General features: G+C 37.6%; 1 non-coding gene across 1 annotated transcript; it reads left to right on the top strand.

Annotated features, from left to right (window-relative positions):
- The first annotated feature begins 5,170 nt into the window (after window positions 1-5,170).
- On the top strand, window positions 5,171-5,276 carry LOC140852290 (small nucleolar RNA R71). The gene has a single exon (XR_012135192.1). It is a non-coding gene; the product is annotated as a small nucleolar RNA R71 (small nucleolar RNA).
- Window positions 5,277-8,749: the final 3,473 nt, after the last annotated feature.

The raw sequence follows: 8,749 nt of genomic DNA, 5'->3' as shown, positions 1-8,749 counted from the left end.
CTAATTGACTCTTAATCAAAATAAAATTTGAATACACAAAATTAATTATTTCTGACCATACTCGAGGATTTGATTAATTTCTTTCCGCCCCCAACTTAATCTACATTATCCTCAATGGAGTAGGAAAGCAAAGAAAATAAAAGGAGAGAGTGCATCTGGGATAATTTTGCTTCAGAAGTTGAAGATAGCTTCATTGATTAATAGGCTCTTGTTCTAAATTCCTGCAGCTGCGGTAAAGTAAAAAATATGAAATCGTTGAGTTGCCTCCTAACAAGCACTAAGTTTTACGTCTTCAGCCAGACTGAATTGAGTATTATGGCAGTTTTGGATCCACTAAATCAACAGATTCAATTAATTCTCCATCACTAGTTTCATCTATGTAAGGTTTCAATCACTAACCATTCACTTTAAAAGTGTTCTCCTGTTTAGGATTTTTGAGTTCTATAGCTCCATGAGGAAATACCTGAGTTACAATGAAAGGTCCGTCCCAACGTGAGCGAAATTTTCCAGAAAACAGACACAATCTAGAATTGAAGAGCCAAACTTTTTGATTGGGCTCGAACATTTTTCGTGCAATAAATTTATCATGGTATGCTTTAGTTCGCACCTTATAAATTTTGACACTCTCATACGCTTCATTGCGTAGCTCTTCAAGTTCATTTAATTGGAGTCTCCTATTGGAACCTACATTTTTCATATCAAAGTTAAATTGCCGTATGGCCCAAAATGCACGATGTTCCAATTCCACCGGCAAATGACAAACTTTTCCAAATACAAGTCGATAAGGAGACATTCCTATGGGTGTTTTAAAAGCAGTACGGTAAGCCCATAATGCATCGTCTAAGCGAAGAGACCAATCCTTTCTATCAGGCCTAACCATCTTTTCTAGGATATGTTTAATCTCCCTATTTGACACCTCTACCTGACCATTAGTTTGGGGGTGATATGGTGTGGCTACTTTGTGTGAAATATTATATTTTTTCATAAGTGCTTCAAAATGTTTATTCGTAAAATGAGTCCCCCCATCACTAATGATCACCCTTGGGATGCCAAATCGACTAATGATGTTTCGTTGGATAAAACTAATTACAATTTTATTATCATTAGTCCATGTAGCTATTGCCTCCACCCATTTTGATACGTAATCAACTGCCACCAGAATATATTCAAATCCAAATGAGGCTGGAAAAGGTCCCATGAAATCAATCCCCCAAACATCGAAGATTTCTACTACTAAAATGGGGGTCAGCGGCATCATATCCTTCTTGGATAAATTTCCTGTTTGCTGACATCGCAGACAACTTCGGCCAAATTCATGTGCATCCTTAAAAATTGTTGGCCAATAAAATCCACTCTGCAGTACTTTTGCTGCAGTTTTTCTTCCACTAAAATGTCCCCCACATGCCGAAGAATGGCAAAAAGTGAGAATGCTTTGGAATTCACTCTCGGGGACACAACGGTGACTAACTTGGTCAGGACAGTATTTGAATAGTTCAGGTTCTTCTCAGAAATAATGTTTAATTTGCGAGAAAAATCAATCCTTTTCTTATTTTGTCCAGTGAGAAGGTACTTGTCCTGTTGACAAGTAATTGACAATATGGGCAAACCATGGAGGATGGCTAGAGGAGATTGCAAAAAGTTGTTCGTCAAGAAATTTTTCTTTGACCTCATCTATGCCTATCGTGTGTTCAACTAAGATCCTGGAGATGTGATCAGCTACCACATTCTCAGAACCCTTCTTATCTCGGATTTTCAGATCAAATTCTTGTAAAAGAAGGATCCATCTAATCAAATGCAGTTTAGTATCTTTCTTTGAGAGGAGATGTTTCAGAGCCGCATGATCAGAGTAAACTAGAACCTTAGACCCTAACAGATATGAGCGAAATTTTTCAAGGGCGAACACTACTGCTAGTAGCTCTTTTTTTGTTGTGGTGTAGTTTAATTGGGCATCGAAAAGAGTCTTGCTAGCATAATAGATCACATGTGGCTCCTTATTGATTTTTTGGCCTAAGACGGCACCTATTGCAAAGTCAGAGGCATCACACATAATCTCAAATGGAATGGACCAGTCAGGGGGTTTTATTATGGGTGCTGTTGTCAGGGCTGTTCGTAATGTGTTGAACGCTTTCAAACAGTCTTCATCAAAGACAAATGGTGTATCCTTGGCCAACAGATTGCACAAGGGTCTTAAAATCTTGCTAAAGTCTTTGATGAAGCATCTATAAAATCCGGCATGACCTAAGAAAGATCGTATTTGTCGGATCGAAGTAGGGGGTGGTAGTTTTGAAATGACCTCAACTTTGGCTTTATCTACCTCGATCCCTTTTTCAGAAATAATATGTTCTAATACAATTCCTTTCCGCACCATGAAATTGCTCTTTTCCCAACTTAGGACAAGATTTGTCTCCATACACCGTTTAAGAACTTTGGAAAGATTATGGAGACAATCCTCAAAGGTGGTTCCAAACACAGAAAAATTATCCATAAAAACTTCAAGACATTTGTCCACCATATCCGAAAAAATGGCTAGTATGCACCGTTGAAATGTAGCGGGTGCATTGCAAAGCCCGAATGGCATACGCCGAAAAGCGAAGGTGCCATAGGGGCAGGTGAAGGTAGTCTTTTCTTGATCATCCAAAAATATAGGTACTTGATTGTACCCTGAATAACCATCAAGAAAATAGTAGAAACTTTGTCCTGCTAACCGTTCTAGGATTTGGTCGATGAAGGGCAATGAAAAATGATCCTTCTTAGTAACGGCATTCAATTTTCTATAATCTATGCATACTCGCCATCCAGATGATATGCGAGTTGGAAGTAGTTCACCTTCTTCGTTCTTCACTACAGTAATACCAGATTTCTTAGGTACTATTTGAGTGGGACTGACCCATTTACTATCGGATATGGGGTAGTTGATTCCAGCATCTAACCACTTTACCACCTCTTTCTTTACTACTTCACGCATGTTTGGGTTCAATCTCCTCTGCATATCTCGATGGGGTTTGGCATGTTCCTCAAAATGAATATGGTGCATGCAAATGGAGGGGTTAATTCCTTTTAAATCGGCAATGGACCAACCGATAGCCTCTTTGTGTTCCTTCAGAATACCAACCAATTGTGCTTCCTGATTAGGGGTCAAGTCTGATGCAATGATTGCCGGGAGGATGTCATTGAGTCCTAGAAATACATACTTGAGCATAGCAGGAAGAGGTTTCAATTCTAACGTAGGTGGTGATTCTAAAGATGGGACTATTGGTGTACTGGCTAATGTGGGCAATGGCTCATACTTGATTGTCCATGGAGGAGTGATTTTATCGTGTGGTGTATCTAACAAGATGTTAACTTCTTTCATATATTCCTCAAAGTCACACACTCCAAAGTGAGCCAAGCAAGTATCTAAGGGGTTTGGTGCTAGAATTATGGGTGTTGCATCTTCTATAATATCTTCTAGTGTATCTACTTCGAAGCAACTATCCATTGATGGTCCTTGAGAAGCACCAAACACATTCAGTCTTAGTTTCTTATTCCCAAACGATACGTCCATGACTCCTATCCTACAATTAATGCATGCATTTGTCATAGCTAGGAAGGGTCGTCCTAAGATAATGGAAATTTGTCTGGGGTTGCCACTTAATTCCATATCAAGAACCAGAAAATCAACTGAAAAGTAAAACTCATCTACCTTGATCAAGATATCCTCAAGTATTCCACGTGGTTTCTTAATTGATCTGTCGGCTAACTGTAGTGTGACTGATGTGGGTTTCAGTTCTCTGAATCCAAAAAGTTCATACACCGAACTAGGTAAAAGATTCACACTTGCCCCTAAATCTAGAAGAGCTTTTTCAATGTGATAATCTCCTATAACACAGGAAAGGATGGGGGCTCCTGGGTCCTTAAGCTTTGGAGGAGTGGCATGCTGGAAGACAAAACTAGCCTGTTCAGTGAGATGTACTTTTTTTGGGATTTGTGATCTAGATTTACATTTTTAGGTGCACAAATCCTTCAAAAATTTGGCATAAGCAGGGACCTGCTTGATTGCGTCTCAAAGGAGAAGATTAATTTGGACTTGCTTAAACAATTCCAACATCTCATCAAGTTTTCCTCCCTTCTTATCTGCAGGAATAGGGGCTTTTAGGGCATCCGAAAATGGGGCTTTAGGCAAGTAAAATGATTCCAGTGCAGTTGGTTCCTTTTCTATTTTCAGGTCCTCCTTGTTCTTGGGTGATTTGGATTCGGTTAGAGGTTTAGGGTCGGTCTCATTGGTTTTACTAGTGTGTTCAATGACCTTCTTACTTCTCAGAGTCATGATTGATTTGGCATGTTCAGAAAAAGCTTCTGGGGTATTAGAACTCTCAATCACAAATTGCCCTCTTGGGTTGCTCTTGGGTTGGCTAGATAATTTTCCTCCTTCCCTCCTACTGAATACAGTTGCTAGTTGACCTATTTGGGTCTCTAGCTTAGCAATGGATTGTGTGTGGGAGTTAAGGGTCTGAGTGTTGACTTCTAATCATTCTAGTGCTTTCAGGACTTTTTCCTCAAAAGCTGAGCTGTGACCAGTAGTAGACGGTTGAGGAACATTTTGAAATTGATGGTATGGTCCATGCCTATTGTTGGGTCTTGATATTGAGGTCGAGGTGTGGCAGGACCAACCACTGGTTGTGGTCTCCAGGAAAAATTTGGATGGTTTCTCCAGTCGGGGTTATAAGTGTTCGAATATGGATCATTTTCTGGTCTGCGAGCTTGTTGGACTTGAGCTTGCTGAACCTGCTCGTGCACAAACTCAGAAAATTAAGGTGCGGCTGGGCATTCACTAAAAAATAGTTCGGACTTGCACACAATGCACAAACTTCTTGGATTGGGTTAGGTGGAATCGGGGATTGTCCAGCATTTAGAAGACGATCTAATTTTTGGGACAGTTCATCTACCTTTTGATGGATATCTATGGCATTTCCTACTTCATATATTCCACCTCTTTTTGGGTTTAACATGGGTTTATCTCTAATAGAGGCAGACATATGATGTAATGAATTTTCACTTAAAATTTTAAACAGTTGCCATGCCTCATCCTCACTTTTCAGCATGAATGTCCCACCGCATGATGCATCGATCATTTGTCGATGTCTTTCAAAGAGCCCATCATAAAAATATTGGATTAACTGCCACTTGGGTACAGCATGGTGGGAATATTTTCTAATAAGGTCCTTTAATCTCTTCCATGTTTCATGAAATATTTCTCCATCTAATTGGAAAAAACTAGTTATGGCTTTCCTTATTTGATTAGTTTTTCCTATGGAAAAATATTTCTTGAGAAACTCTCCTTGCAACTGGTCCCAGGTTGATATAGTCATGGAATCCAAATTATGTAGCCAGTATTTGGCTTTGTCCTTAAGTGAGAAAGGGAATAATTTTAACCTAAGAGCATCATCGGAGAAGTTGTGAATTTTGACAGTTGAGCATATCTCAAGAAATTCTTCAAGATGTTTATAAGGGTCCTCATTACTAAGTGCATAAAATGAAGGTAACATTTGGATTATACTGAACTTAATTTCATATTGAGTGGCCTCCACAGGGGGTACTTGAATACAAGGAGAGTAGGTATATGTGGAAGGAGTAAAGTACTCCTTCAATTGTTTGGGTGGATCATTCTCCTGATTTCGGTCTATATTTTTATGTCTGTTGACTCTAAAGGTTCTTTCTATTTCTGGATCAAAAGGTTGGATTTCTGATCGTAACGATCTACGGCCAAGCATACACCTTACAATTATACTGTAGAGCAAACACAAAAAATTTTTCTTTTTATAATATATATTTTTATAATAAAGTGAGAAAAGAATGAAGAAAATCTAAAGAGAAGAACCTAAGAATCTTAAATCTATGAAAAGAAAGAAATTAGTTAATGTTTAGATGTTAATTGCAATCAACTTAAACAATCATAGACTCTCTATCCTAAGGTTAACTTAGATCTAGACAGCTCTTAACTTTCAAGACCGTCTTTGAGCACTCCAAGCTCAAGACTGACTAACTGACTCGGCCAGGTAAGCGTAAGATGTGGGAGGTTTCCTGCTCGTTGCTTTCCTTAGACACCAACTGAGTTGGCTAGGTCAGTCAACGGAACTAATTGAAAACCACTTTCTTTAACCACTTGCCTTAGACACCGAGCAATTAACCAATCCGCACTCGGTTCAACTCTAGAGCTTTCTTATCCTATTGAGCTCGAAATTCCTAGGGCTAACATCTAGTTGATTTTAGATTAAGGTCTAGGTTATGCAAATGCAAGGGGGTGATTTATGGGCCAAGGAAGGGTGATCAAATCCCCACCTTATCTGGTTAATGGGTTATTGCCCTTAAGATTAATTATGGAGATGCAATGCAAAGAAACAAGGTGTCCAATCAAGTTAGAAATTTTTATATTTGAGGTTACGCTATTTTAGTTAAGTGTTATGAAATATCAGTGGCTTCTTTTTTTTTTTTTTTTTTAAATTATAGTTTTATCTTTTTATATATTTTTTTATTTTTTTTATTTATTTTTTTTAGTTTTGTAAGAAAATAAATTTAAGTGATTAAGTCTAAAAAGCAATAAATCACTAGGCTATAAAAAGTAGCAAATTATTCTGAGCAGAAAAATTCCTAAGTAGTAAATTAGTTATGCAAGGTAATTATGTAATTATGCAAATAAGATTATCTAGCTAGAAAGCACTGAAAAAAAAATTAAAGCGAGAGATAAAAATTGAAAAGCATTTTTTTTAAAAAAAACAAATTTTTAATTTTTTTTTTTTAATTCAACCGTGCCAAGATCCCCGGCAACGGCGTCAAAATTTGATGCGTAGTCATTGATATCACCAAAAATAACTCTACTCACTACGTAGGTAGGATGAGTCGAGATCGTATCCTCAGGGATCTTGGGCTAAGTTGAGATTGCAAGATAAAAGAAAGAAGCATTGTTTTTTATTTAGAAAATAAATTATCTTAAAATTGAGATAATTAAAAAATAAATAGCTCGGGAGTTTTGAATTACTTTGCACTAGCAGAGCTGTATCTCTTTTTTTAATTAAATGGATGCGATTAATCTTAGAAAAAATATCTGTCTTTCCTCGGCACGCTCCGTACCCATAGATCACAATGCATCTCCGAAAAGTACTAGGTAAACAACTCTTCTTTCCTCAGCACGCTCCGTACCCGTAGATCACGACGCATCTCTGGAAAGTAAAAGTTGTTCCTAATATTAATCTAATAGAAAAGCATAAATAAAGGCATATAAAGGAGAGCAAATAAAGAACTCATGATGATTTAAATAAAAAGCATAATCTTTATTGCATATAAAGAAATACAGGAAAGTTTAGAATAATAAACCATCTCTGTGTTGTTACAAAATTTCTTCTCCACTCCCGAGACTTCTAGCCTAGCTGCTCATGAAGTAGTCCCTTTCTATTCCTCTATGCAAGGCTCTAGAAGAATTTCTGGGCTCTCCCCTCCAATGGGAGTACAAAAGTTTTTTTATAGGTGTTAGGAGGAAGGAGTTTTACATGATTTTTTGATGTGGAACTAAAGAAAATACAAATCTTTCCTTTCAAAATATTTTTAAATATTAATTTTTTTCCTTTAATAAGCATCTGTTTGACCGCCATCAAAAAATTCTTGTGAACCCGTCTGCCATGCGCCCACACCCGCACGATGCTGCACCCGTGCCCGCGCTCACGGCCACGCCACGTCCATGCCTCACGCATTCCGCGTCCTGCGCTGCTGCCATGATCCGTGCTTGCCCGCGTCCGTCCTGCGTCCGCCCCGCATCCGCGTCCATCCTGCGTCCGCATCCGTCCGCATCCGTCCCGCGTCCGTCCCGCGTCCGTCCCGCGTCCAGAGCATTTTTTTTTGAATTCACGTGAAACATTCTTTGTATATTCCAAAAAAAAATTTTTGTTTCTTCACAATGACATCTATATCCTTTTGGATTCCTTGCATAGTATCTTCATTTTCTATAATACCATATGCATCCTTCTTTTCTTTTAATTTTATTTTAAGTCTAAATTTCTTCAAACTTGAGTCTTTTTGATCTATGAATTGAACTCTTTGTATCGGCGATCATCTTTCCTATAAAACATAAAAAAAATATCAAATTTTTAATAAATAAAATAAATTAAATATAATTTTTTGCTTTAAATGACTTAAATTAAGTGTTTATCAGCTGTATTTAATGCTCATTTAAAACTCTCCAATGGCTCTAAACTTGTCCAGATATCTCTCCACATCTATTGAAGATATAAAGGCACTTAAAAGAGAAAAAAAGAGAAGAGATTCAAGTATTCATTTTAGCCCTAAGCAAAAAGCCCTCTTCAAGCAAAAAAGCTTTCATTTCAAGTTTACCAACCCCTCAAGAAATCATTCAAGTCTTCAACAATCTTGAAAAAAATTAGAAAAGCTTCTTCTTTATTGTGTAAAGTATACTTAAAATTTTATTTGCTCACTAAAGGAGCTAAACTTGTATTTCTTTGTCATTAACTCTTATACTCTATTTTTGTCTTGATCTTTAGTTTTGGAAGGGTTTCAAAACTTGAATAGCTTGATCTGAACCTTGAATCGAATTGTATTGGGTTGGTTTGTATCCGAAAAATAAGTGTTCTAGCTTGGGATAGCTAGAGTCAGAGGTACTGATGTTGTATTCTTGTTGAATATGTTTTAGTGGGTTTAAATTCTCAAGTAGGAGCTTGAGGAGTGGATGTAGGTACAAGGTTGGCACCGAACCACTATAAAC

Source organism: Elaeis guineensis, chromosome 10 (genome assembly GCF_000442705.2).
Source record: "Elaeis guineensis isolate ETL-2024a chromosome 10, EG11, whole genome shotgun sequence".
NCBI classification, from domain to species: domain Eukaryota; kingdom Viridiplantae; phylum Streptophyta; class Magnoliopsida; order Arecales; family Arecaceae; genus Elaeis; species Elaeis guineensis.
The sequence above is the reverse complement of the archived record's forward strand: the minus strand, read 5'-3'. Positions and strand labels throughout refer to the sequence as shown.